A 23,032-nucleotide genomic window follows, 5' to 3' on the forward strand; every position below is an offset into this window, starting at 1 on the left:
CCTGCATAGCAAACACTGCAGCAGCAAGCAGCAAGCAGCAAGCAGCAAATGCCTTGACTTGCTGGCTTCTTGTCACAATGGCTGGCTGGCTGAAATGACCTGAACTGAAAAGCCCAGCCACTGGCTGCTTGCATGCTTGCTGCCTGAGTTTCATGGCAGCCCGGACGAGTCGGCTAGCAGAGAAAAAGTGGGCGGTTCCTATGCAAATAAGCAGACGAAGCCTGGTGCCGGAAAAAGAACTGGAAGCATGTGCCTTTTTGGCTGTTTGCTGGCCATGCGGGCCCCCCAGCAGTGTGTGCGGCTGCTTTTCTTTACTCCATAGAAAGTCTTTGGCTTTTGCATCCGTCGTCGTCGTCGCCGCCGCTGCTGCATAGACTCCCCGGGGCTGTGTCGGGAGGAGCGGAGGGACTGGAGGCAGGCCTGCTGGGGGAGGAGGCGAGCGGGCAGCCAGCGGCTCCCTCTGCCCTTCTCCCTAAAGCGTAGCGCCCCTGGCCGTCGGGCGGCGCTCAGGCGGGGGCCCATTTCTGGTTATCGCTTCTCGGCCTTTTGGCTAAGATCAAGTGTAGTATCTGTTCTTATCAGTTTAATATCTGATACGTCCCCTATCTGGGGACCATATATTAAATGGATTTTTAGAACAGGGAGATGGAAGAAGAGCTTGCTCTGTCCACTCCACGCATTGACCTGGTATTGCAGTACCTCCAGGACCGGTGCACTTCCCTTTGGGGATATTTGGCTTGTATCAAAAAATAGAAACAAATGACTGTCTGACAGAAAAAAAACAAACATGCATTTTTGGCTCTTTCTTTTGCAAAGAAAGAAGAAGATGAAATGACGACAAAATAAAGCCTCCTTCTTTTTGCTGTGTCTTGTTTGCTCTTTTGCGTGGCTTCTTACTTTCTTTTCTTTTCAGCTCCTCCTCGCATGGAGCAGGAGTGCCGCCTGCTGCCTAGCCTAATTCAGTCCGAACGAGCAGATGCCTAAGAAACTCCTGTTGAAGCTGTATCCAAATAGCCTGCATAGCAAACACTGCAGCAGCAAGCAGCAAGCAGCAAGCAGCAAATGCCTTGACTTGCTGGCTTCTTGTCACAATGGCTGGCTGGCTGAAATGACCTGAACTGAAAAGCCCAGCCACTGGCTGCTTGCATGCTTGCTGCCTGAGTTTCATGGCAGCCCGGACGAGTCGGCTAGCAGAGAAAAAGTGGGCGGTTCCTATGCAAATAAGCAGACGAAGCCTGGTGCCGGAAAAAGAACTGGAAGCATGTGCCTTTTTGGCTGTTTGCTGGCCATGCGGGCCCCCCAGCAGTGTGTGCGGCTGCTTTTCTTTACTCCATAGAAAGTCTTTGGCTTTTGCATCCGTCGTCGTCGTCGCCGCCGCTGCTGCATAGACTCCCCGGGGCTGTGTCGGGAGGAGCGGAGGGACTGGAGGCAGGCCTGCTGGGGGAGGAGGCGAGCGGGCAGCCAGCGGCTCCCTCTGCCCTTCTCCCTAAAGCGTAGCGCCCCTGGCCGTCGGGCGGCGCTCAGGCGGGGGCCCATTTCTGGTTATCGCTTCTCGGCCTTTTGGCTAAGATCAAGTGTAGTATCTGTTCTTATCAGTTTAATATCTGATACGTCCCCTATCTGGGGACCATATATTAAATGGATTTTTAGAACAGGGAGATGGAAGAAGAGCTTGCTCTGTCCACTCCACGCATTGACCTGGTATTGCAGTACCTCCAGGACCGGTGCACTTCCCTTTGGGGATATTTGGCTTGTATCAAAAAATAGAAACAAATGACTGTCTGACAGAAAAAAAACAAACATGCATTTTTGGCTCTTTCTTTTGCAAAGAAAGAAGAAGATGAAATGACGACAAAATAAAGCCTCCTTCTTTTTGCTGTGTCTTGTTTGCTCTTTTGCGTGGCTTCTTACTTTCTTTTCTTTTCAGCTCCTCCTCGCATGGAGCAGGAGTGCCGCCTGCTGCCTAGCCTAATTCAGTCCGAACGAGCAGATGCCTAAGAAACTCCTGTTGAAGCTGTATCCAAATAGCCTGCATAGCAAACACTGCAGCAGCAAGCAGCAAGCAGCAAGCAGCAAATGCCTTGACTTGCTGGCTTCTTGTCACAATGGCTGGCTGGCTGAAATGACCTGAACTGAAAAGCCCAGCCACTGGCTGCTTGCATGCTTGCTGCCTGAGTTTCATGGCAGCCCGGACGAGTCGGCTAGCAGAGAAAAAGTGGGCGGTTCCTATGCAAATAAGCAGACGAAGCCTGGTGCCGGAAAAAGAACTGGAAGCATGTGCCTTTTTGGCTGTTTGCTGGCCATGCGGGCCCCCCAGCAGTGTGTGCGGCTGCTTTTCTTTACTCCATAGAAAGTCTTTGGCTTTTGCATCCGTCGTCGTCGTCGCCGCCGCTGCTGCATAGACTCCCCGGGGCTGTGTCGGGAGGAGCGGAGGGACTGGAGGCAGGCCTGCTGGGGGAGGAGGCGAGCGGGCAGCCAGCGGCTCCCTCTGCCCTTCTCCCTAAAGCGTAGCGCCCCTGGCCGTCGGGCGGCGCTCAGGCGGGGGCCCATTTCTGGTTATCGCTTCTCGGCCTTTTGGCTAAGATCAAGTGTAGTATCTGTTCTTATCAGTTTAATATCTGATACGTCCCCTATCTGGGGACCATATATTAAATGGATTTTTAGAACAGGGAGATGGAAGAAGAGCTTGCTCTGTCCACTCCACGCATTGACCTGGTATTGCAGTACCTCCAGGACCGGTGCACTTCCCTTTGGGGATATTTGGCTTGTATCAAAAAATAGAAACAAATGACTGTCTGACAGAAAAAAAACAAACATGCATTTTTGGCTCTTTCTTTTGCAAAGAAAGAAGAAGATGAAATGACGACAAAATAAAGCCTCCTTCTTTTTGCTGTGTCTTGTTTGCTCTTTTGCGTGGCTTCTTACTTTCTTTTCTTTTCAGCTCCTCCTCGCATGGAGCAGGAGTGCCGCCTGCTGCCTAGCCTAATTCAGTCCGAACGAGCAGATGCCTAAGAAACTCCTGTTGAAGCTGTATCCAAATAGCCTGCATAGCAAACACTGCAGCAGCAAGCAGCAAGCAGCAAGCAGCAAATGCCTTGACTTGCTGGCTTCTTGTCACAATGGCTGGCTGGCTGAAATGACCTGAACTGAAAAGCCCAGCCACTGGCTGCTTGCATGCTTGCTGCCTGAGTTTCATGGCAGCCCGGACGAGTCGGCTAGCAGAGAAAAAGTGGGCGGTTCCTATGCAAATAAGCAGACGAAGCCTGGTGCCGGAAAAAGAACTGGAAGCATGTGCCTTTTTGGCTGTTTGCTGGCCATGCGGGCCCCCCAGCAGTGTGTGCGGCTGCTTTTCTTTACTCCATAGAAAGTCTTTGGCTTTTGCATCCGTCGTCGTCGTCGCCGCCGCTGCTGCATAGACTCCCCGGGGCTGTGTCGGGAGGAGCGGAGGGACTGGAGGCAGGCCTGCTGGGGGAGGAGGCGAGCGGGCAGCCAGCGGCTCCCTCTGCCCTTCTCCCTAAAGCGTAGCGCCCCTGGCCGTCGGGCGGCGCTCAGGCGGGGGCCCATTTCTGGTTATCGCTTCTCGGCCTTTTGGCTCAGATCAAGTGTCTGGGCTGAGAGGTTGCTGAGACTGTACCCCCTTGGCCTTGAGTCATCGTTCCGGAAGGGACTTAAGACTCATGCTGCTATTAGGGGGGTGCGCCATCTCAGGCAGCGGGAGGTGATCAGGAGCGGACAAGGAGAGAGAGAGATGGTGAAGGGCCGGCGCCTTGGCCTTGGGGGATCGTCCTAACAGACTTAACCCCCTTGCTGCTATAAGGGTGCCGCTCCGGATCCAATGACGTGATTGGCGGACGAGGACGAGAAGAGAGAGAGATGGTGAAGGGCCGTCGCCTTGGCCTGGAGGGATCGTCCTGAAAAGACTTAACCCTCCTGCAGCTATTGGGGCGACGCACCGGATCCTGTGGAGACGAGGATAAAGATGGCGGATGGTGCAAATGCCAAGAACTGCATTCGTTTGCAGGTGGAAGAGACCAAGCGAGCCAGAGTGGACATACGATATATCGTGAAGGAGGTCGTGAGAAAGCTACTTGGTGTGGATGATGGAGAAATTTATTGTCTGCAGGAGTTCCCAAAGCAGGGAGTCTTTGACCTGACTTTTGCGGAGGAGGAGTTCTGCTGGACGGCTTTCGAGAGATGCAAGGCAGTTGCAAGTGACCTGAGGATGCTGGGAATTGAAGTTTTGCCCAGATTTTTGCAAGAGGAGAGACCAGTAATTGTGCAGATGTACAATGTATATGCGAAGAAGGAGGACATTGGGTGCTTTTTGAGTCGATACTGTCTAATGGTCAGAGATGGTGGTGAATTGAAGAACTGTTTTGGAATGTTCAATGGGAAGAGACGTTTCTGGGTCCGGTTTAGGCCAGACCCAAAGTGTGTAGGGGGAGTCATGCACCCCCCGGCGAACTTTTGCATTGGCAGAGATAGGGGTGTTCTGTGTTACCCCGGACAGCCTTATGGTTTGATATGCCGCAATTGTAGCAAGAAGGGACATGTTGCAGCTAAATGTACAGACCAGAAAAGATGTGATTTATGTGGAGAATACGGACATTTGGCGAAGAAATGCCCTGAGAGAGCCGAGTTGAAGATACTAAAGACTTTTGGGAGTTCATATGAACAATTGAGTGACTCTGAAATGTGTTTTGATTTGTGTGAACAGACAGATATGGGAGAAAGAGAGAAGGACAGTGTGGAGGAGGAGGAGGAGGGAAGTTTGAAACGACAAGAAAGAGTTTCTAGGAAAGAACAGAGTCAGCAAAATAGTGAAGAGGTGGAAGAACTGTTAGGTGTAAGTAAGAGTGAGTGTGAGGGTAATGGACAGGATAGAGGGTATGTTAGTGAGGATGGAAAGGGAAATGAAGAGGGAAGCGTGAAGGAGGAGGGGTTAGGAAAGTCATGTGTAGCGCCGGTTTCGTCAGAGAGTGTTCCTGGGAAAGGAGAGTTGGGGGACAAGCACTTAAATGTAAAAGTTGAAGTTATCAGTGTGCAGGAGGTAGAGAGTGAGACTGAGGATGGTATACAAGAGAATGGGGAGGAGGGTGGGCAGGAAAGGGGGAAGGAGAATGAGGTGGGAGAGGAAGAGAGTGTGTCGGTGGAGGAGGAGGAGGAAGAGAGTGTGTCGGTGGAGGAGGAGGAGAGTGTGTCTGTGAAGGAGGAAGAGAGTGTGTTGGTGGAGGAGGAAGAGAGTGTAGAATACAGTGGAAGCCAAGAGGATGAGGAGAGTAAGGGAGATTGGGAAAGGGTGCCTTTTGAGGAAAAAAGGGGAAGAATTGAAAAGGTGTTTCAGCAGGCATTAGGACAGGCAGAGTTATGGGTTTATATTTGTAGTGAAAAGCAATTGAGAAATGCAATAGAGGATGTATATTGTCATTTTTTTTATAAAGCAGATTAGTAGTAGAAAAAAGATGTTAAGAAAGTATTATACGAGTGTATAAATGGTAATTAGGTTAGGCAAAGGGGAGAGTTTTCTCAGGGGAAGAGATGGAAGAAGTTTTGGAGTTGGGGGGGGATTGTAAATGGGGAGGAAGAAATGTGAAGGTCTGATTAGAATGTATTTTGAAGAAGTGTGTTGAAATATAGAGAGGAAAATGGGAATGTTTAAGTGGAAACAGTATGAACAAGAGGATAAAAAGAAGTAGGAGGATTTGTTATCTGAGGGAATAGAATGTAAAATTGTGCACATGAAAAGTGAATTAATGTATAAATAGGTTTGGTTTTTGAAATAGAAGAATGTTAGCAAAATATTGCAATAGAGTTTGTTGTAATGAATAATGTGGGTGGTTTTTTTGTAAAATGTAGTAGTGGTTGAAAAGTTTTTTTTATCTGATGGGTATGTAAATTTTGTTTTTTGTAAAGTGTGAAGGGTTTGGTGAAGTAACCGAGATAATTTTGGTAGTAGGAATTATGAAGGTATTTTCGGAAAGTGTTAAGTTGTTTGCTTGTATAAAATGTATTATTTGTATTGAAGTTTGAAAAAACATTCAAATGTTGTTAATTTATCTCTGTGTTAATAAACACAAATAAAACAAAAAAAAAAATCTGTTCTTATCAGTTTAATATCTGATACGTCCCCTATCTGGGGACCATATATTAAATGGATTTTTAGAACAGGGAGATGGAAGAAGAGCTTGCTCTGTCCACTCCACGCATTGACCTGGTATTGCAGTACCTCCAGGACCGGTGCACTTCCCTTTGGGGATATTTGGCTTGTATCAAAAAATAGAAACAAATGACTGTCTGACAGAAAAAAAACAAACATGCATTTTTGGCTCTTTCTTTTGCAAAGAAAGAAGAAGATGAAATGACGACAAAATAAAGCCTCCTTCTTTTTGCTGTGTCTTGTTTGCTCTTTTGCGTGGCTTCTTACTTTCTTTTCTTTTCAGCTCCTCCTCGCATGGAGCAGGAGTGCCGCCTGCTGCCTAGCCTAATTCAGTCCGAACGAGCAGATGCCTAAGAAACTCCTGTTGAAGCTGTATCCAAATAGCCTGCATAGCAAACACTGCAGCAGCAAGCAGCAAGCAGCAAGCAGCAAATGCCTTGACTTGCTGGCTTCTTGTCACAATGGCTGGCTGGCTGAAATGACCTGAACTGAAAAGCCCAGCCACTGGCTGCTTGCATGCTTGCTGCCTGAGTTTCATGGCAGCCCGGACGAGTCGGCTAGCAGAGAAAAAGTGGGCGGTTCCTATGCAAATAAGCAGACGAAGCCTGGTGCCGGAAAAAGAACTGGAAGCATGTGCCTTTTTGGCTGTTTGCTGGCCATGCGGGCCCCCCAGCAGTGTGTGCGGCTGCTTTTCTTTACTCCATAGAAAGTCTTTGGCTTTTGCATCCGTCGTCGTCGTCGCCGCCGCTGCTGCATAGACTCCCCGGGGCTGTGTCGGGAGGAGCGGAGGGACTGGAGGCAGGCCTGCTGGGGGAGGAGGCGAGCGGGCAGCCAGCGGCTCCCTCTGCCCTTCTCCCTAAAGCGTAGCGCCCCTGGCCGTCGGGCGGCGCTCAGGCGGGGGCCCATTTCTGGTTATCGCTTCTCGGCCTTTTGGCTAAGATCAAGTGTAGTATCTGTTCTTATCAGTTTAATATCTGATACGTCCCCTATCTGGGGACCATATATTAAATGGATTTTTAGAACAGGGAGATGGAAGAAGAGCTTGCTCTGTCCACTCCACGCATTGACCTGGTATTGCAGTACCTCCAGGACCGGTGCACTTCCCTTTGGGGATATTTGGCTTGTATCAAAAAATAGAAACAAATGACTGTCTGACAGAAAAAAAACAAACATGCATTTTTGGCTCTTTCTTTTGCAAAGAAAGAAGAAGATGAAATGACGACAAAATAAAGCCTCCTTCTTTTTGCTGTGTCTTGTTTGCTCTTTTGCGTGGCTTCTTACTTTCTTTTCTTTTCAGCTCCTCCTCGCATGGAGCAGGAGTGCCGCCTGCTGCCTAGCCTAATTCAGTCCGAACGAGCAGATGCCTAAGAAACTCCTGTTGAAGCTGTATCCAAATAGCCTGCATAGCAAACACTGCAGCAGCAAGCAGCAAGCAGCAAGCAGCAAATGCCTTGACTTGCTGGCTTCTTGTCACAATGGCTGGCTGGCTGAAATGACCTGAACTGAAAAGCCCAGCCACTGGCTGCTTGCATGCTTGCTGCCTGAGTTTCATGGCAGCCCGGACGAGTCGGCTAGCAGAGAAAAAGTGGGCGGTTCCTATGCAAATAAGCAGACGAAGCCTGGTGCCGGAAAAAGAACTGGAAGCATGTGCCTTTTTGGCTGTTTGCTGGCCATGCGGGCCCCCCAGCAGTGTGTGCGGCTGCTTTTCTTTACTCCATAGAAAGTCTTTGGCTTTTGCATCCGTCGTCGTCGTCGCCGCCGCTGCTGCATAGACTCCCCGGGGCTGTGTCGGGAGGAGCGGAGGGACTGGAGGCAGGCCTGCTGGGGGAGGAGGCGAGCGGGCAGCCAGCGGCTCCCTCTGCCCTTCTCCCTAAAGCGTAGCGCCCCTGGCCGTCGGGCGGCGCTCAGGCGGGGGCCCATTTCTGGTTATCGCTTCTCGGCCTTTTGGCTCAGACCAAGTGTCTGGGCTGAGAGGTTGCTGAGACTGTACCCCCTTGGCCTTGAGTCATCGTTCCGGAAGGGACTTAAGACTCATGCTGCTATTAGGGGGGTGCGCCATCTCAGGCAGCGGGAGGTGATCAGGAGCGGACAAGGAGAGAGAGAGATGGTGAAGGGCCGGCGCCTTGGCCTTGGGGGATCGTCCTAACAGACTTAACCCCCTTGCTGCTATAAGGGTGCCGCTCCGGATCCAATGACGTGATTGGCGGATAAGGACGAGAAGAGAGAGATGGGGAAGGGCCGTCGCCTTGGCCTGGAGGGATCGTCCTGAAAAGACTTCACCCTCCTGCTGCGATTGGGGCGACGCACCGGAACCTGTGGAGACGAGGATAAAGATGGCGGATGGTGCAAATGCCAAGAACTGCATTCGTTTGCAGGTGGAGGAGACCAAGCGAGCCAGAGTGGACATACGATATATCGTGAAGGAGGTGGTGAGAAAGCTACTCGGTGTGGAAGATGGAGAAATTTATTGTCTGCAGGAGTTCCCAAAGCAGGGAGCCTTTGACCTGACTTTTGCGGAGGAGGATTTCTGCTGGTCGGCTTTCGAGAGATGCAAGGCGGTTACAAGTGACCTGAGGATGATGGGAATAGAAGTTTTGCCCAGATTTCTGCAAGAGGAGAGACCAGTAATTGTGCAGATGTACAATGTATATGCGAAGAAGGAGGACATTGGGTGTTTTTTGAGTCGATATTGTCTAATGGTCAGAGATGGTGGTGAATTGAAGAACTGTTTTGGAATGTTCAATGGGAAGAGACGTTTCTGGGTCCGGTTTAGACCAGACCCAAGGTGTGTAGGGGGAGTCATGCACCCCCCGGCGAACTTTTGCATTGGCAGAGATAGGGGTGTTCTGAGTTACCCCGGACAGCCTTATGGTTTGATATGCCGCAATTGTAGTAAGAAGGGACATGTTGCAGCTAAATGTACAGACCGGAAAAGATGTGATTTATGTGGAGAATACGGACATTTGGCGAGGAAATGCCCTGAGAGAGCCAAGTTGAAGATACTTAAGACTTTTGGGAGTTCATACGAACATTTGAGTGACTCTGAAATGTTGGTTGATTTGTGTGAACAGACAGATATGGGAGAAAAAGAGGAGGACAGTATGGGGGAGGAGGAGGGAAGTTTGAAACAGCAAGAAAGAGTTGTTAGGGAAGAGCAGAGTCAGCAAAATAGTGAGGAGGTGGAAGAATTGTTAGGTGAAAGTAAGAGTGAGTCTGAGGGTAGTGGACAGGATAGAGGCTATGTTAGTGGGGATGGAAAGGGAAATGAAGAGGGAAGCATGAAGGTGGATGGGTTAGGAAAGCCATATGTAGTGCCTGATTTGTCAAAGAATGTTCCTGGGAAAGGAGAGTGGGGGGACAAGCACTTAAATGTAAAAATTGAAGTTATCAGTGTGCAGGAGGTAGAGAGTGAGACTGAGGATGGGGAAAGGGAGTTTGAGAACTGTGGGCAGGATAGTGGGAAGGAGAGGGAGGTGGTTTTAGAGGAAGAGGGTGTTTTGGTGGAGGAGGAGGAGGAGGAAGAAGGGGGAGAGGAAGAAGAAGTGAGTATGTCTGAGGAGGAGGAGGCAAGGGAAAAGGAAGAGAAAAGGGAAAAGGTGGAGGGAATAGAGAGAGTATTCCAGTGGGGAGTAGAGAATGCAGAATCGTGGAGTTTTTTTTGTAATGACAAGCAATTAGAGAAAGCCATATTTCGTTTAAGGAGAAAATTAATTGTTGCTCATATGAAGGAATAAATGTATGAGGTGAATAGGTTTTAGATTAGGAGTTGTTTAGAGTGATTAAGAAAATGTTTTTTTGTGTAAAGTAAAAAGTGTTCTGAAAAGTAACAGAAGAGAATATTGAATGAAATGTCTTTGTTTTGTATATAGCATGTTTTCGGAGAAAAAATATGCACAGGAAACGAGGGAATAGAATGATATAAAGGAAAAATCCTGATATAAAAGGTGAATTAATGTATAAATATGTTTGGTTTTTGAAATAGAATAATGTTAGCAAAGTGTTGCAATAGAGTTTTGTTGAAATGAATAATGTGGTTGTTTTTTTGTAAAGCATATTATTTGTTGAAAAGTTTTCTTTATCTGATGTATTGTAAAACATGAGAAAGTAAATAAACAATTTAAAAACAAAAAAAAAATCTGTTCTTATCAGTTTAATATCTGATACGTCCCCTATCTGGGGACCATATATTAAATGGATTTTTAGAACAGGGAGATGGAAGAAGAGCTTGCTCTGTCCACTCCACGCATTGACCTGGTATTGCAGTACCTCCAGGACCGGTGCACTTCCCTTTGGGGATATTTGGCTTGTATCAAAAAATAGAAACAAATGACTGTCTGACAGAAAAAAAACAAACATGCATTTTTGGCTCTTTCTTTTGCAAAGAAAGAAGAAGATGAAATGACGACAAAATAAAGCCTCCTTCTTTTTGCTGTGTCTTGTTTGCTCTTTTGCGTGGCTTCTTACTTTCTTTTCTTTTCAGCTCCTCCTCGCATGGAGCAGGAGTGCCGCCTGCTGCCTAGCCTAATTCAGTCCGAACGAGCAGATGCCTAAGAAACTCCTGTTGAAGCTGTATCCAAATAGCCTGCATAGCAAACACTGCAGCAGCAAGCAGCAAGCAGCAAGCAGCAAATGCCTTGACTTGCTGGCTTCTTGTCACAATGGCTGGCTGGCTGAAATGACCTGAACTGAAAAGCCCAGCCACTGGCTGCTTGCATGCTTGCTGCCTGAGTTTCATGGCAGCCCGGACGAGTCGGCTAGCAGAGAAAAAGTGGGCGGTTCCTATGCAAATAAGCAGACGAAGCCTGGTGCCGGAAAAAGAACTGGAAGCATGTGCCTTTTTGGCTGTTTGCTGGCCATGCGGGCCCCCCAGCAGTGTGTGCGGCTGCTTTTCTTTACTCCATAGAAAGTCTTTGGCTTTTGCATCCGTCGTCGTCGTCGCCGCCGCTGCTGCATAGACTCCCCGGGGCTGTGTCGGGAGGAGCGGAGGGACTGGAGGCAGGCCTGCTGGGGGAGGAGGCGAGCGGGCAGCCAGCGGCTCCCTCTGCCCTTCTCCCTAAAGCGTAGCGCCCCTGGCCGTCGGGCGGCGCTCAGGCGGGGGCCCATTTCTGGTTATCGCTTCTCGGCCTTTTGGCTAAGATCAAGTGTAGTATCTGTTCTTATCAGTTTAATATCTGATACGTCCCCTATCTGGGGACCATATATTAAATGGATTTTTAGAACAGGGAGATGGAAGAAGAGCTTGCTCTGTCCACTCCACGCATTGACCTGGTATTGCAGTACCTCCAGGACCGGTGCACTTCCCTTTGGGGATATTTGGCTTGTATCAAAAAATAGAAACAAATGACTGTCTGACAGAAAAAAAACAAACATGCATTTTTGGCTCTTTCTTTTGCAAAGAAAGAAGAAGATGAAATGACGACAAAATAAAGCCTCCTTCTTTTTGCTGTGTCTTGTTTGCTCTTTTGCGTGGCTTCTTACTTTCTTTTCTTTTCAGCTCCTCCTCGCATGGAGCAGGAGTGCCGCCTGCTGCCTAGCCTAATTCAGTCCGAACGAGCAGATGCCTAAGAAACTCCTGTTGAAGCTGTATCCAAATAGCCTGCATAGCAAACACTGCAGCAGCAAGCAGCAAGCAGCAAGCAGCAAATGCCTTGACTTGCTGGCTTCTTGTCACAATGGCTGGCTGGCTGAAATGACCTGAACTGAAAAGCCCAGCCACTGGCTGCTTGCATGCTTGCTGCCTGAGTTTCATGGCAGCCCGGACGAGTCGGCTAGCAGAGAAAAAGTGGGCGGTTCCTATGCAAATAAGCAGACGAAGCCTGGTGCCGGAAAAAGAACTGGAAGCATGTGCCTTTTTGGCTGTTTGCTGGCCATGCGGGCCCCCCAGCAGTGTGTGCGGCTGCTTTTCTTTACTCCATAGAAAGTCTTTGGCTTTTGCATCCGTCGTCGTCGTCGCCGCCGCTGCTGCATAGACTCCCCGGGGCTGTGTCGGGAGGAGCGGAGGGACTGGAGGCAGGCCTGCTGGGGGAGGAGGCGAGCGGGCAGCCAGCGGCTCCCTCTGCCCTTCTCCCTAAAGCGTAGCGCCCCTGGCCGTCGGGCGGCGCTCAGGCGGGGGCCCATTTCTGGTTATCGCTTCTCGGCCTTTTGGCTCAGATCATTGTGTCTGGGTCAGGAGGCCCAACGGGAAGGCGACGGTCCGGCACCTCGGCCTTGCAGCATCGCTCGAAAGAGCTAAAGCTGCATGCTGCTATAGGGGTGCCGCACCAGAGCTGACCAAAGAAGGACGATGGCAGCATGGATGGCTGTAAGGAATACGATCCGGCTCCTAGTCGAGGAGGCCGAGCGAGACCGAATTCGCCTGAAGTACATCGTGGAGATGGTGTTGACGGATTTATGGAAGATGGACATCAGAGACGTGTACTGCCTACAGGATTTCCCGAACCAAGGGATTTTTGATGTGACGTTCAGATCAGAAGCCGATTGCTGGAACGCGTATGAAAGGAGCAGAGAGAAGGAAAAAGATTCAGCAATGGTGGGGATCAAGGTTATCCCTTGTTTCACGCTGGGAGAGAAGCCAGTCACGGTCCATATGTTCAATCCCTTTGTGCAGAAGGAGGACATAGCGGATTTTTTGAAAAGATACTGCACGATGGTTAAAGGGGGTGAGGAAGTGAAGAATTTCTACGGAACTTTTAATGGCAAAAGACGTTTCCTGGTTCGCTTTAAAGAGGATACGGGACGTATAGGGGGAGTGATGCACCCCCCAGCCAGTTTCAGCATTGGTGGCAACAGGGGTTTTTTGAACTATCCTGGACAACCCCTGTTTTGCAGGAAGTGCCATTTGTTTGGGCATACCAAAGAAAGGTGTGAGAAGAAAGAAATGGTGTGCCGGAATTGTGGGGAGGAGGGGCATGGCGCCGCCACGTGTACGGTGCCTAAGAAATGTGATATTTGTGGTGTGAGGGGGCATTTGGCTCGGCAATGTCCGAAAAGAACTTATGCCCATATGGCAAGAGTCAGCAGAGAAGAGGAGGCTCAAGAGACTGTAAAAGACTTTGGTAAAGACTCTGTGGCTCAAAGTTTTGGTGGGGAAAAGAAGGAAGGGGGAGACTTTGATCAGGCTGTGGATAAGGGTGGGAAAGCAGGGTCTGTGAGTATGCCTGCCCCAAACGGGGGGGAAAGTATGGAACTTCATGATGCACAGGGGGGGGAGGGGAAGCCTTGTGAAGAACAGGAGGAGGGAATGGAGGTGACAGTGGAGGAAAAGAAGCCCCAAAAACGTAAACAGGAAGCAGACAGCATGGAAGGGAAGGAGAGTCAAGGGGGAGAGAAGAGGGAGGGGCCTAGAGAGAAAGTAGAGAGGGTTGTGAAGATAGGGAGGGAGCAGATAGGAGAAGTACCAAGTAGGAGTGCTTTAGATGAAAAAATAGAAGAGTTCCAGAGGGCAGTAGGAGAGGTAGATTTCTGGGTAGGAGTTTTTAGGAAGCAACATAGAGGAAGTACAGATATGCAAATTATTAAGAGATTAGACGAAGTAATGCATCAAAGGAAAAACATCACAAAAGAGGAATATGAGGAAATGAAAAAAGAGAATATACTTTTGGTGGAGGTGAAAGAGGGCAGAGCAGTCCTTAAGGAAAGAGAGGAGGAAAGGGAGTTTTTCGGAGATCTGGAGGATGTTAGCGAGGAGGAGGAAGTACAAGATAAAGTGGTGGAAGAGACCCCGGAAAGTATTATGTCAAGGGAAAAAGAGCACAGTGATTTTGAGGGGTATTCTAGAGTTCTAGAAACTAAAACATTGGAAGCAGCTAGGAGTAGTGGGAGTGATTGGGGGTCGGTCTCCTCGTCAGAAAGTGAAAGAGGAGGGGGGCAGAAAGAGGAAAAGAGACACCCAAGCAAGGAGATAGAAAGGGGGAAGATAACAGAGATGCCAACACGGAAGGTGGGAGGAACAAGTAGAAGTGAAAGTGAGGGAGGAATTCTATCGGTGGGAGAAAGCGGGGGAGAGGAAGGGAGAAGGGAGGAAGGAAGCACCTGTAAGATAAAAGCAATAGAGACTGGGGAAACCTCAAAAAACAAGGTGGTTTTGGGGAAGGTAGCCCCAGACAGGTCCAGAAAAGCAACGGATGGTAGTCCACATAGAAAGGAAGGGAAAAAAACTGAGGAGAAGAAAGTTGAATTAACCCCAAAGCAAAAAAAAGAATTTAATGATAATGTTAATGCGTATCATGATCGTATGTTTTTAGCAGCGGGAAGAACGGAACCTGAGAGTGAGAATTCGAAAAGGATAACTAGGGATCTGTTAGAGAGACTAGGGCCAAAACCATGGGTCCTTTATCCAGAATAAAGAGTGTTTTGGTTCATGAAGAAACTAAGGTTTAGTGGAATTGAATCTTGAACAGAAAGGATGTGTTTAAAGTAAAATTAAATTATGTGGTGTTATGTATAAAGGGGAAGTTTCTTCCTTTACAGATTTTCTTTTGATGGATTAATATTTGTTTATTTTTATTTTTTGAAAGGACCTTATGTAATGATTGTAAATATGTGGTGTTAGGTTTACGCTTGTAAATTTAGGTTGATTGAAAAGTATTTTTATTTTATTATTTGCTGATTGTAAATATGTGAAATGTGAATAAAAAAAAAAAAAAAAAAAAAAAAAAAAAAAAAAAATCTGTTCTTATCAGTTTAATATCTGATACGTCCCCTATCTGGGGACCATATATTAAATGGATTTTTAGAACAGGGAGATGGAAGAAGAGCTTGCTCTGTCCACTCCACGCATTGACCTGGTATTGCAGTACCTCCAGGACCGGTGCACTTCCCTTTGGGGATATTTGGCTTGTATCAAAAAATAGAAACAAATGACTGTCTGACAGAAAAAAAACAAACATGCATTTTTGGCTCTTTCTTTTGCAAAGAAAGAAGAAGATGAAATGACGACAAAATAAAGCCTCCTTCTTTTTGCTGTGTCTTGTTTGCTCTTTTGCGTGGCTTCTTACTTTCTTTTCTTTTCAGCTCCTCCTCGCATGGAGCAGGAGTGCCGCCTGCTGCCTAGCCTAATTCAGTCCGAACGAGCAGATGCCTAAGAAACTCCTGTTGAAGCTGTATCCAAATAGCCTGCATAGCAAACACTGCAGCAGCAAGCAGCAAGCAGCAAGCAGCAAATGCCTTGACTTGCTGGCTTCTTGTCACAATGGCTGGCTGGCTGAAATGACCTGAACTGAAAAGCCCAGCCACTGGCTGCTTGCATGCTTGCTGCCTGAGTTTCATGGCAGCCCGGACGAGTCGGCTAGCAGAGAAAAAGTGGGCGGTTCCTATGCAAATAAGCAGACGAAGCCTGGTGCCGGAAAAAGAACTGGAAGCATGTGCCTTTTTGGCTGTTTGCTGGCCATGCGGGCCCCCCAGCAGTGTGTGCGGCTGCTTTTCTTTACTCCATAGAAAGTCTTTGGCTTTTGCATCCGTCGTCGTCGTCGCCGCCGCTGCTGCATAGACTCCCCGGGGCTGTGTCGGGAGGAGCGGAGGGACTGGAGGCAGGCCTGCTGGGGGAGGAGGCGAGCGGGCAGCCAGCGGCTCCCTCTGCCCTTCTCCCTAAAGCGTAGCGCCCCTGGCCGTCGGGCGGCGCTCAGGCGGGGGCCCATTTCTGGTTATCGCTTCTCGGCCTTTTGGCTAAGATCAAGTGTAGTATCTGTTCTTATCAGTTTAATATCTGATACGTCCCCTATCTGGGGACCATATATTAAATGGATTTTTAGAACAGGGAGATGGAAGAAGAGCTTGCTCTGTCCACTCCACGCATTGACCTGGTATTGCAGTACCTCCAGGACCGGTGCACTTCCCTTTGGGGATATTTGGCTTGTATCAAAAAATAGAAACAAATGACTGTCTGACAGAAAAAAAACAAACATGCATTTTTGGCTCTTTCTTTTGCAAAGAAAGAAGAAGATGAAATGACGACAAAATAAAGCCTCCTTCTTTTTGCTGTGTCTTGTTTGCTCTTTTGCGTGGCTTCTTACTTTCTTTTCTTTTCAGCTCCTCCTCGCATGGAGCAGGAGTGCCGCCTGCTGCCTAGCCTAATTCAGTCCGAACGAGCAGATGCCTAAGAAACTCCTGTTGAAGCTGTATCCAAATAGCCTGCATAGCAAACACTGCAGCAGCAAGCAGCAAGCAGCAAGCAGCAAATGCCTTGACTTGCTGGCTTCTTGTCACAATGGCTGGCTGGCTGAAATGACCTGAACTGAAAAGCCCAGCCACTGGCTGCTTGCATGCTTGCTGCCTGAGTTTCATGGCAGCCCGGACGAGTCGGCTAGCAGAGAAAAAGTGGGCGGTTCCTATGCAAATAAGCAGACGAAGCCTGGTGCCGGAAAAAGAACTGGAAGCATGTGCCTTTTTGGCTGTTTGCTGGCCATGCGGGCCCCCCAGCAGTGTGTGCGGCTGCTTTTCTTTACTCCATAGAAAGTCTTTGGCTTTTGCATCCGTCGTCGTCGTCGCCGCCGCTGCTGCATAGACTCCCCGGGGCTGTGTCGGGAGGAGCGGAGGGACTGGAGGCAGGCCTGCTGGGGGAGGAGGCGAGCGGGCAGCCAGCGGCTCCCTCTGCCCTTCTCCCTAAAGCGTAGCGCCCCTGGCCGTCGGGCGGCGCTCAGGCGGGGGCCCATTTCTGGTTATCGCTTCTCGGCCTTTTGGCTAAGATCAAGTGTAGTATCTGTTCTTATCAGTTTAATATCTGATACGTCCCCTATCTGGGGACCATATATTAAATGGATTTTTAGAACAGGGAGATGGAAGAAGAGCTTGCTCTGTCCACTCCACGCATTGACCTGGTATTGCAGTACCTCCAGGACCGGTGCACTTCCCTTTGGGGATATTTGGCTTGTATCAAAAAATAGAAACAAATGACTGTCTGACAGAAAAAAAACAAACATGCATTTTTGGCTCTTTCTTTTGCAAAGAAAGAAGAAGATGAAATGACGACAAAATAAAGCCTCCTTCTTTTTGCTGTGTCTTGTTTGCTCTTTTGCGTGGCTTCTTACTTTCTTTTCTTTTCAGCTCCTCCTCGCATGGAGCAGGAGTGCCGCCTGCTGCCTAGCCTAATTCAGTCCGAACGAGCAGATGCCTAAGAAACTCCTGTTGAAGCTGTATCCAAATAGCCTGCATAGCAAACACTGCAGCAGCAAGCAGCAAGCAGCAAGCAGCAAATGCCTTGACTTGCTGGCTTCTTGTCACAATGGCTGGCTGGCTGAAATGACCTGAACTGAAAAGCCCAGCCACTGGCTGCTTGCATGCTTGCTGCCTGAGTTTCATGGCAGCCCGGACGAGTCGGCTAGCAGAGAAAAAGTGGGCGGTTCCTATGCAAATAAGCAGACGAAGCCTGGTGCCGGAAAAAGAACTGGAAGCATGTGCCTTTTTGGCTGTTTGCTGGCCATGCGGGCCCCCCAGCAGTGTGTGCGGCTGCTTTTCTTTACTCCATAGAAAGTCTTTGGCTTTTGCATCCGTCGTCGTCGTCGCCGCCGCTGCTGCATAGACTCCCCGGGGCTGTGTCGGGAGGAGCGGAGGGACTGGAGGCAGGCCTGCTGGGGGAGGAGGCGAGCGGGCAGCCAGCGGCTCCCTCTGCCCTTCTCCCTAAAGCGTAGCGCCCCTGGCCGTCGGGCGGCGCTCAGGCGGGGGCCCATTTCTGGTTATCGCTTCTCGGCCTTTTGGCTGCGATCATTCGTAGTCAGAGGCAGCTGAGGAGAGTCCCAGCCTCTTGGCCTTGTGGCATCGGCCCTTTCGGGGGTCTTAAGCCACCTGCTGCTTTGGGGAGGTTGCGAGCTCTGAACAGCGATCATGACGGCACCTGGAGCGCGTCTGAGGAACTCGGTGAGGCTGCTTGTGGAAGAACCGGAGAGAGGAACGATACGCCTGACGCATATTGTCGAGAAGGTTCTGAAGGATGGATTCGGGCTGGAGTTGGAGAAAATTTTTTGCCTTCAAGATTTCCAGAACCAAGGTATTTACGACCTAACCTTCATGAATAACGCCGATTGCATGAACTTCTATGCGAAAAGCCAAGAGAGAATGCATTGGGAAATGTTGCATGGAATAAAAGTGATCCCGAGTTTTATGCTTGAAGAAAAGCCCGTAACAGTACATATGTACAACCCCTATGTCAGACAGGAGCAGATTGAACTTTTTCTTATGAAGTACTGCTCCTCAGTAAGGGGAGGGCAACAACTTACAAACTATTACCAGATATTCAATGGGAAAAGGAGATTCTGGGTAAGGTTCAGAGAAGACCCGGAAGGTGTGGGGGGAGTGATGCAGCCCCCGAGCAATTTCAGTATTGGAGGAAACAGGGGGTTCTTGATGTACCCTGGGCAACCACTGTACTGCAGACGGTGTTACAAGTATGGTCATACTATGGACAGTTGCCCCAAAACAGGACAATGCTGCAGGAATTGTGAAGAGGAAGGGCACACCGCCGGAGAGTGTGTAGTGCCAAAGCGATGTGACAAGTGTGGAGAAAGAGGTCACCTACAAAGAGCTTGCCCCCAAAAAATGAGCTACGCTCAAACCCTACGAGCAGAGGGAGGGGTGACTGAGGTGGAAAGACCCGAGACGGCCGAAGGGAAAACAGAGGTGCGAAAGCCCGAACCGGAGGAAAATCAACTGGTGGAGATAGAGGAAACACCCCCTAGGGGGAAGGCTACAGAGCAGTTTCAGGAAAAAGAAGAAATGCTGGGAGAGTTTTTTGGAAACATGGTGCAGGAGAGGGAGGGGGCTGTGGAAATTAAAACTTGGGGAGAGGAGGAATACACCTCTGAAGAGGTGGAAGAAATGGATTATCACCAGGTGGACTCCAAAAAACGCAATAAAAGGAAAATAGTCCATGCCGAGGTACATGGTGTGCAAACAAAATCCAGATTTGAACCCCTGCGGGAGATCGACGAAAGAGAGGATGTGATACTAAGCCCCAGTCAAGTTATAGAGGACGTATCGAGCCCTGAAGGAGTAAGCGACACAATGGCGGAGATTGGAGAGGACGTGTCTTCCCCGCCATCGGTTTTGAACTTTCTAGAGACGGGGAATGTTTCAAACCTGCAGGACGTGTCAGGTATGAGGAAGGATGGGAAGGGCTGACCAAAAAAAAAAAAAAAAAAAAAAAAAAAAAAAAACTATGCCCCAGATGTGTGCTCTTTTTGCACTAGAAAGACTTGATGGAAAGAGAGGATAATGGGTTAAAAAAAAAAATACAAGGGAAAAAAAAAAATGTGTGAGTACCCATGAGAAGAACGAATTAATATGGACTAGGAAAAAAAAAAAATGAAAAAATTATGTTTTCTATTGCGTCTATTAATGTGCGTAGCATAGGGTCAGCGACGCGTAGAGCGGCAGTTTTAGATTATATAAGCACCCTTAAAGGAGATATCATATGCTTGCAAGAGTGCGGGCTGGAAGAACCTCCCAAAAACCAGGGGTGGAAAAAGGGTCTGGCAGTATGGTCAGGAAGCAGTAGTTGTAAAAACTCGGGTATAGGGGTGCTGATCAAAAACCCTAAGATAAATATAGTAAGAGTAATAGAGATCGAGCCGGGTCGGCTAATTTTAGTTTTTTTTGAAGCAGAGGGTTATCATTTTCGCTTATTCAATATTTATGCTTCCCCGCATAGAGGGGAGAGAAAGGATTTGTTGAAGAAACTTAGTTTGTATCTCCCTGGAACAGACCCGACGATAGTAGTGGGAGATTTTAATTGCATTATAGATAGCAAGGATAGAGAAGGAGCAGGGGAGAGTGGAGGCTTAGATAGTACGGGGAGACTATTGGGGAAAATAATAGAGGATTTTGGCCTAATAGACAATGGGAAGAGGTATATCAAAGGGGATGATAGATTTACTTGGTATAGCGACAAGGGCACAATTAGGTCTAGGATAGATTTTCTTTTGACAAAGGATGTGGAAATCACTACAGTAGAACATAAGAAAGTGGCCTTCTCAGACCACGTATGGATCAGGGGGGAGTTTGGTGTGAATGAGAAGGGAAGGGGTGGAAAGTTCATATGGAAGCTGAATGTGGAGTTGTTAGAAGATGAAAACGTGAGGAAAAGGTATGAATGGATGTATAGAAAACTGAAACAGAGAAAGAGTGAGTATGAGGATGTGGGGGAATGGTGGGAAATGGTCAAAAAAGAAACAAAGGTGTTTTTTATTAAAAGAGGATGTGAAAGGATGAGGAGGAAGAGAGAGGAGTATGAGATTTGGCACTATAGGCTTAATTATCTATATAAGATGAGGAACTTAGGGTATAAAGTGGGGGAGGAAATTGAAGAAGCAAGGAGGAAAATTAAAAGTATGCTGGAGGAAAGGGGAAAAAAAATAATATTCCAGTCAAAAGTAGAGCAAGTGGAAAAGGGGGAGAAATGCACAAGGTTCTTTTTCAAAAAGGTGTATTCGGCAAGGGAAAGAATGAAGAGTGTAAAAAATAGGAACGGAATGGAGGTGGAAGGGAAAGCAGAGATGTTGGAGGTGGTGGAAAGTTTTTATCAGGATCTGTATGAAGAGAAAAAAAGAGATGCAGGATTCGAGAAGGAAGTTTTAAATGCTCTAGAAAGAAGGTTAGATAGAGGAGACCAGGAATTTCTGAATAGAGAAATTAATATAAAAGAATTGGAAGAAGCAATGCAGGAAGGGGGAAAAAATAAAACCCCAGGGAGCGATGGGCTCCCATATGAATATTACAAGACCTTTTGGGAAATAATTAAAGAAGATTTTGGAGTGGTAAGTCAGACAGTCCTGGGACACCAGGAGTTACCTGATACAATGAGAGAAGGAATTGTGACGCTGATTTTCAAAAAAGGTGATAAAAAGGAGCTAAAAAATTGGCGTCCGATAACGCTATTGAATAGCGATTATAAGATCATAGCCAAAACCTTGGCTAACAGAATGAAGAAAATTATAGAACGAGTGATTGGGGAAGAGCAGGTGTGTGGAATCCCGGGAAGACAAATAGGGGAAAACCTAGTGTTGTTGAGAGATGTAATAGCAGACAGTGAAAGCAGAAAACAACCGCTAGTAATAACAACGTTAGATTTTGAAAAGGCATTCGATAGGGTGTCTCATGTGTTTCTTTTTAAGGTGCTAAGAAGAATGGGTATACCTGAACAGTTTTTAAAGTATATAAGTTTATTATACAAAAATGTAGTATGTAAAATACAAGTGAACGCGAACCTGACAAGGGAGATACGAGTAGGGTCAGGAGTTAGACAGGGCTGCCCTTTCTCGCCGTTGGCCTTTATATGCGCCTTGGAGCCCTTAATTCAATTAATTAAAAAAGATAAAGTTATAAAAGGGGCAGAAATTCCGGGGAGTAACGGAAAAGGGGTCAAAATACTGGCATATATGGACGATGTGACCCTGATATGTAGGTCTAGTGTAGCGTTAAAAAGAGCTCTGTTTAAAACTGAATTCTTCTGTCAAGCGTCGGCTTTTAAATTGAATAAAGATAAAAGCTTTGCAAAAACCTTTGGGAAAATGGAAGGTTTAAGGGAAGCCCAAATCCCAATGGAAGAAGGAGCACTCGAGGTTCTGGGATTAAAATTTAATAAGGGGTTAGATGGGGTAGAAAGTTGGACAGACTTAGAAATAAAGGTTAAAAATAAAATAAGTATATGGGCTTTAAGAGTACTAACCATGGAAGGCAGGTTGCTAATTATAAAAAATGTGTTATTGCCAAGTATACTCTATGTGGGACTGGTGTTTCCACCAAAAAATGTTTGGATTAAAAAACTAGCGCGGTTAATATGTACTTTCTTTTGGGGATCTCAGGCAGAGAAACTCACCAGAGAAAGAGTGTACAAAGACAGGACAAAGGGGGGTAAAGGACTCCCGGATGTGGAAGTGTACATTTTTATAAAGTACATCAGTTTTTACCTTAGCCGAGTGAACAAAGGTGAATATTTGTTTACAAGTTGTATAAATTATAATCTGAGTGGAATGTTGAGAAGAAGGTGGAATGTAAGGCCGGACTTAAGAAAACCGGTGTGTTTTCAGCCATCAGAGTTCTATACGATTATAGAGGATTATATAAAGAAATATAGGCTAAGTGATATTAGATTAGAAGAATGGAAAGAAAGTAAGAAAGTAGTGAAAATACTTAAAGATAGAGAAGTTATGGAAGTGATGGGTGGTGTGACTGATGAACAAATGAAGAGAGTGTGGAAAAATGTGAATGAAGAGAGTTTGACGAATAAACAGAAAGATATTGCATGGATGAGTGTTTGGAGAGTGTTGCCGGTACGAGAGTTCCAAAAAAGAAGAGACATGGCGGTAACAGACAGATGTCCGAGAGCAGATTGTGGAGACATTGAAAGTGTTGTACATATTTTTTGGAACTGTGCATATGCACGGAGGATATGGAAAAAAATGGGACCAATGTTCAAGGAGGTGGCTTATGTAAAAACGTTGGAATACAATAAAATGATGTATGGGCTAGGGGTAAGTGGGAGGGAGAGAGGGAGGTTGGTATGGAGAATGGTAAATTGTGTTAAAGAGGTACTCTGGAATGTGAGAAACATACTGATGATAAAAAAAGAAGAAGTTAAGATAGAAGAATGTGTAAAGTTAATTTTGTGTAAAATGTTTACATATTATCTGGTGGATAAAAAAGAAAGTGAAGAGATGGCACGAGTATGGAAACTAGAGAAATGGAATGAGTTGATTAGATGAAAGTAGGGACTAGTTTTTTTTCCTGTGATAAAAGAGAGCGCTGGTATAAAGATGTTTTTTTGTGTGCATATAAATGGGTTTTTATAAAAAAAAAAAAAAAAAAAAAAAAAAAAAAAAATAAAAAGGGTGGGTGCAACCATCTTGAAATAGAAGAGTAAATAAGGTATGCTTTTACGGTAAGGAG

The 23,032-nt window shown here is 47.3% G+C and overlaps 8 non-coding genes and 2 pseudogenes across 8 annotated transcripts; all 10 read left to right on the forward strand.

The window, feature by feature from the left end:
- Positions 1–530: 530 nt before the first annotated feature.
- On the forward strand, positions 531–721 carry LOC142500418 (U2 spliceosomal RNA). The gene has a single exon (XR_012802977.1). It is a non-coding gene; the product is annotated as a U2 spliceosomal RNA (small nuclear RNA).
- Positions 722–1,544: 823 nt separating this feature from the next.
- On the forward strand, positions 1,545–1,735 carry LOC142500419 (U2 spliceosomal RNA). Its single transcript, XR_012802978.1, has one exon. It is a non-coding gene; the product is annotated as a U2 spliceosomal RNA (small nuclear RNA).
- Positions 1,736–2,558: 823 nt separating this feature from the next.
- On the forward strand, positions 2,559–2,749 carry LOC142500420 (U2 spliceosomal RNA). Its single transcript, XR_012802979.1, has one exon. It is a non-coding gene; the product is annotated as a U2 spliceosomal RNA (small nuclear RNA).
- Positions 2,750–6,055: 3,306 nt separating this feature from the next.
- Positions 6,056–6,248, forward strand: LOC142500117 (U2 spliceosomal RNA). The gene has a single exon (XR_012802815.1). It is a non-coding gene; the product is annotated as a U2 spliceosomal RNA (small nuclear RNA).
- Positions 6,249–7,071: 823 nt separating this feature from the next.
- LOC142500421 (U2 spliceosomal RNA) lies at positions 7,072–7,262 on the forward strand. The gene has a single exon (XR_012802980.1). It is a non-coding gene; the product is annotated as a U2 spliceosomal RNA (small nuclear RNA).
- A 3,005-nt stretch (positions 7,263–10,267) lies between these two features.
- Positions 10,268–10,445, forward strand: LOC142500081 (U2 spliceosomal RNA; annotated as a pseudogene).
- An 823-nt stretch (positions 10,446–11,268) lies between these two features.
- On the forward strand, positions 11,269–11,459 carry LOC142500422 (U2 spliceosomal RNA). Its single transcript, XR_012802981.1, has one exon. It is a non-coding gene; the product is annotated as a U2 spliceosomal RNA (small nuclear RNA).
- A 3,283-nt stretch (positions 11,460–14,742) lies between these two features.
- LOC142500307 (U2 spliceosomal RNA) lies at positions 14,743–14,977 on the forward strand (annotated as a pseudogene).
- Positions 14,978–15,800: 823 nt separating this feature from the next.
- LOC142500423 (U2 spliceosomal RNA) lies at positions 15,801–15,991 on the forward strand. The gene has a single exon (XR_012802982.1). It is a non-coding gene; the product is annotated as a U2 spliceosomal RNA (small nuclear RNA).
- Positions 15,992–16,814: 823 nt separating this feature from the next.
- LOC142500424 (U2 spliceosomal RNA) lies at positions 16,815–17,005 on the forward strand. Its single transcript, XR_012802983.1, has one exon. It is a non-coding gene; the product is annotated as a U2 spliceosomal RNA (small nuclear RNA).
- The last annotated feature ends 6,027 nt before the right edge of the window (positions 17,006–23,032 follow it).

Source organism: Ascaphus truei, chromosome 7 (genome assembly GCF_040206685.1).
Source record: "Ascaphus truei isolate aAscTru1 chromosome 7, aAscTru1.hap1, whole genome shotgun sequence".
NCBI lineage: Eukaryota > Metazoa > Chordata > Amphibia > Anura > Ascaphidae > Ascaphus > Ascaphus truei.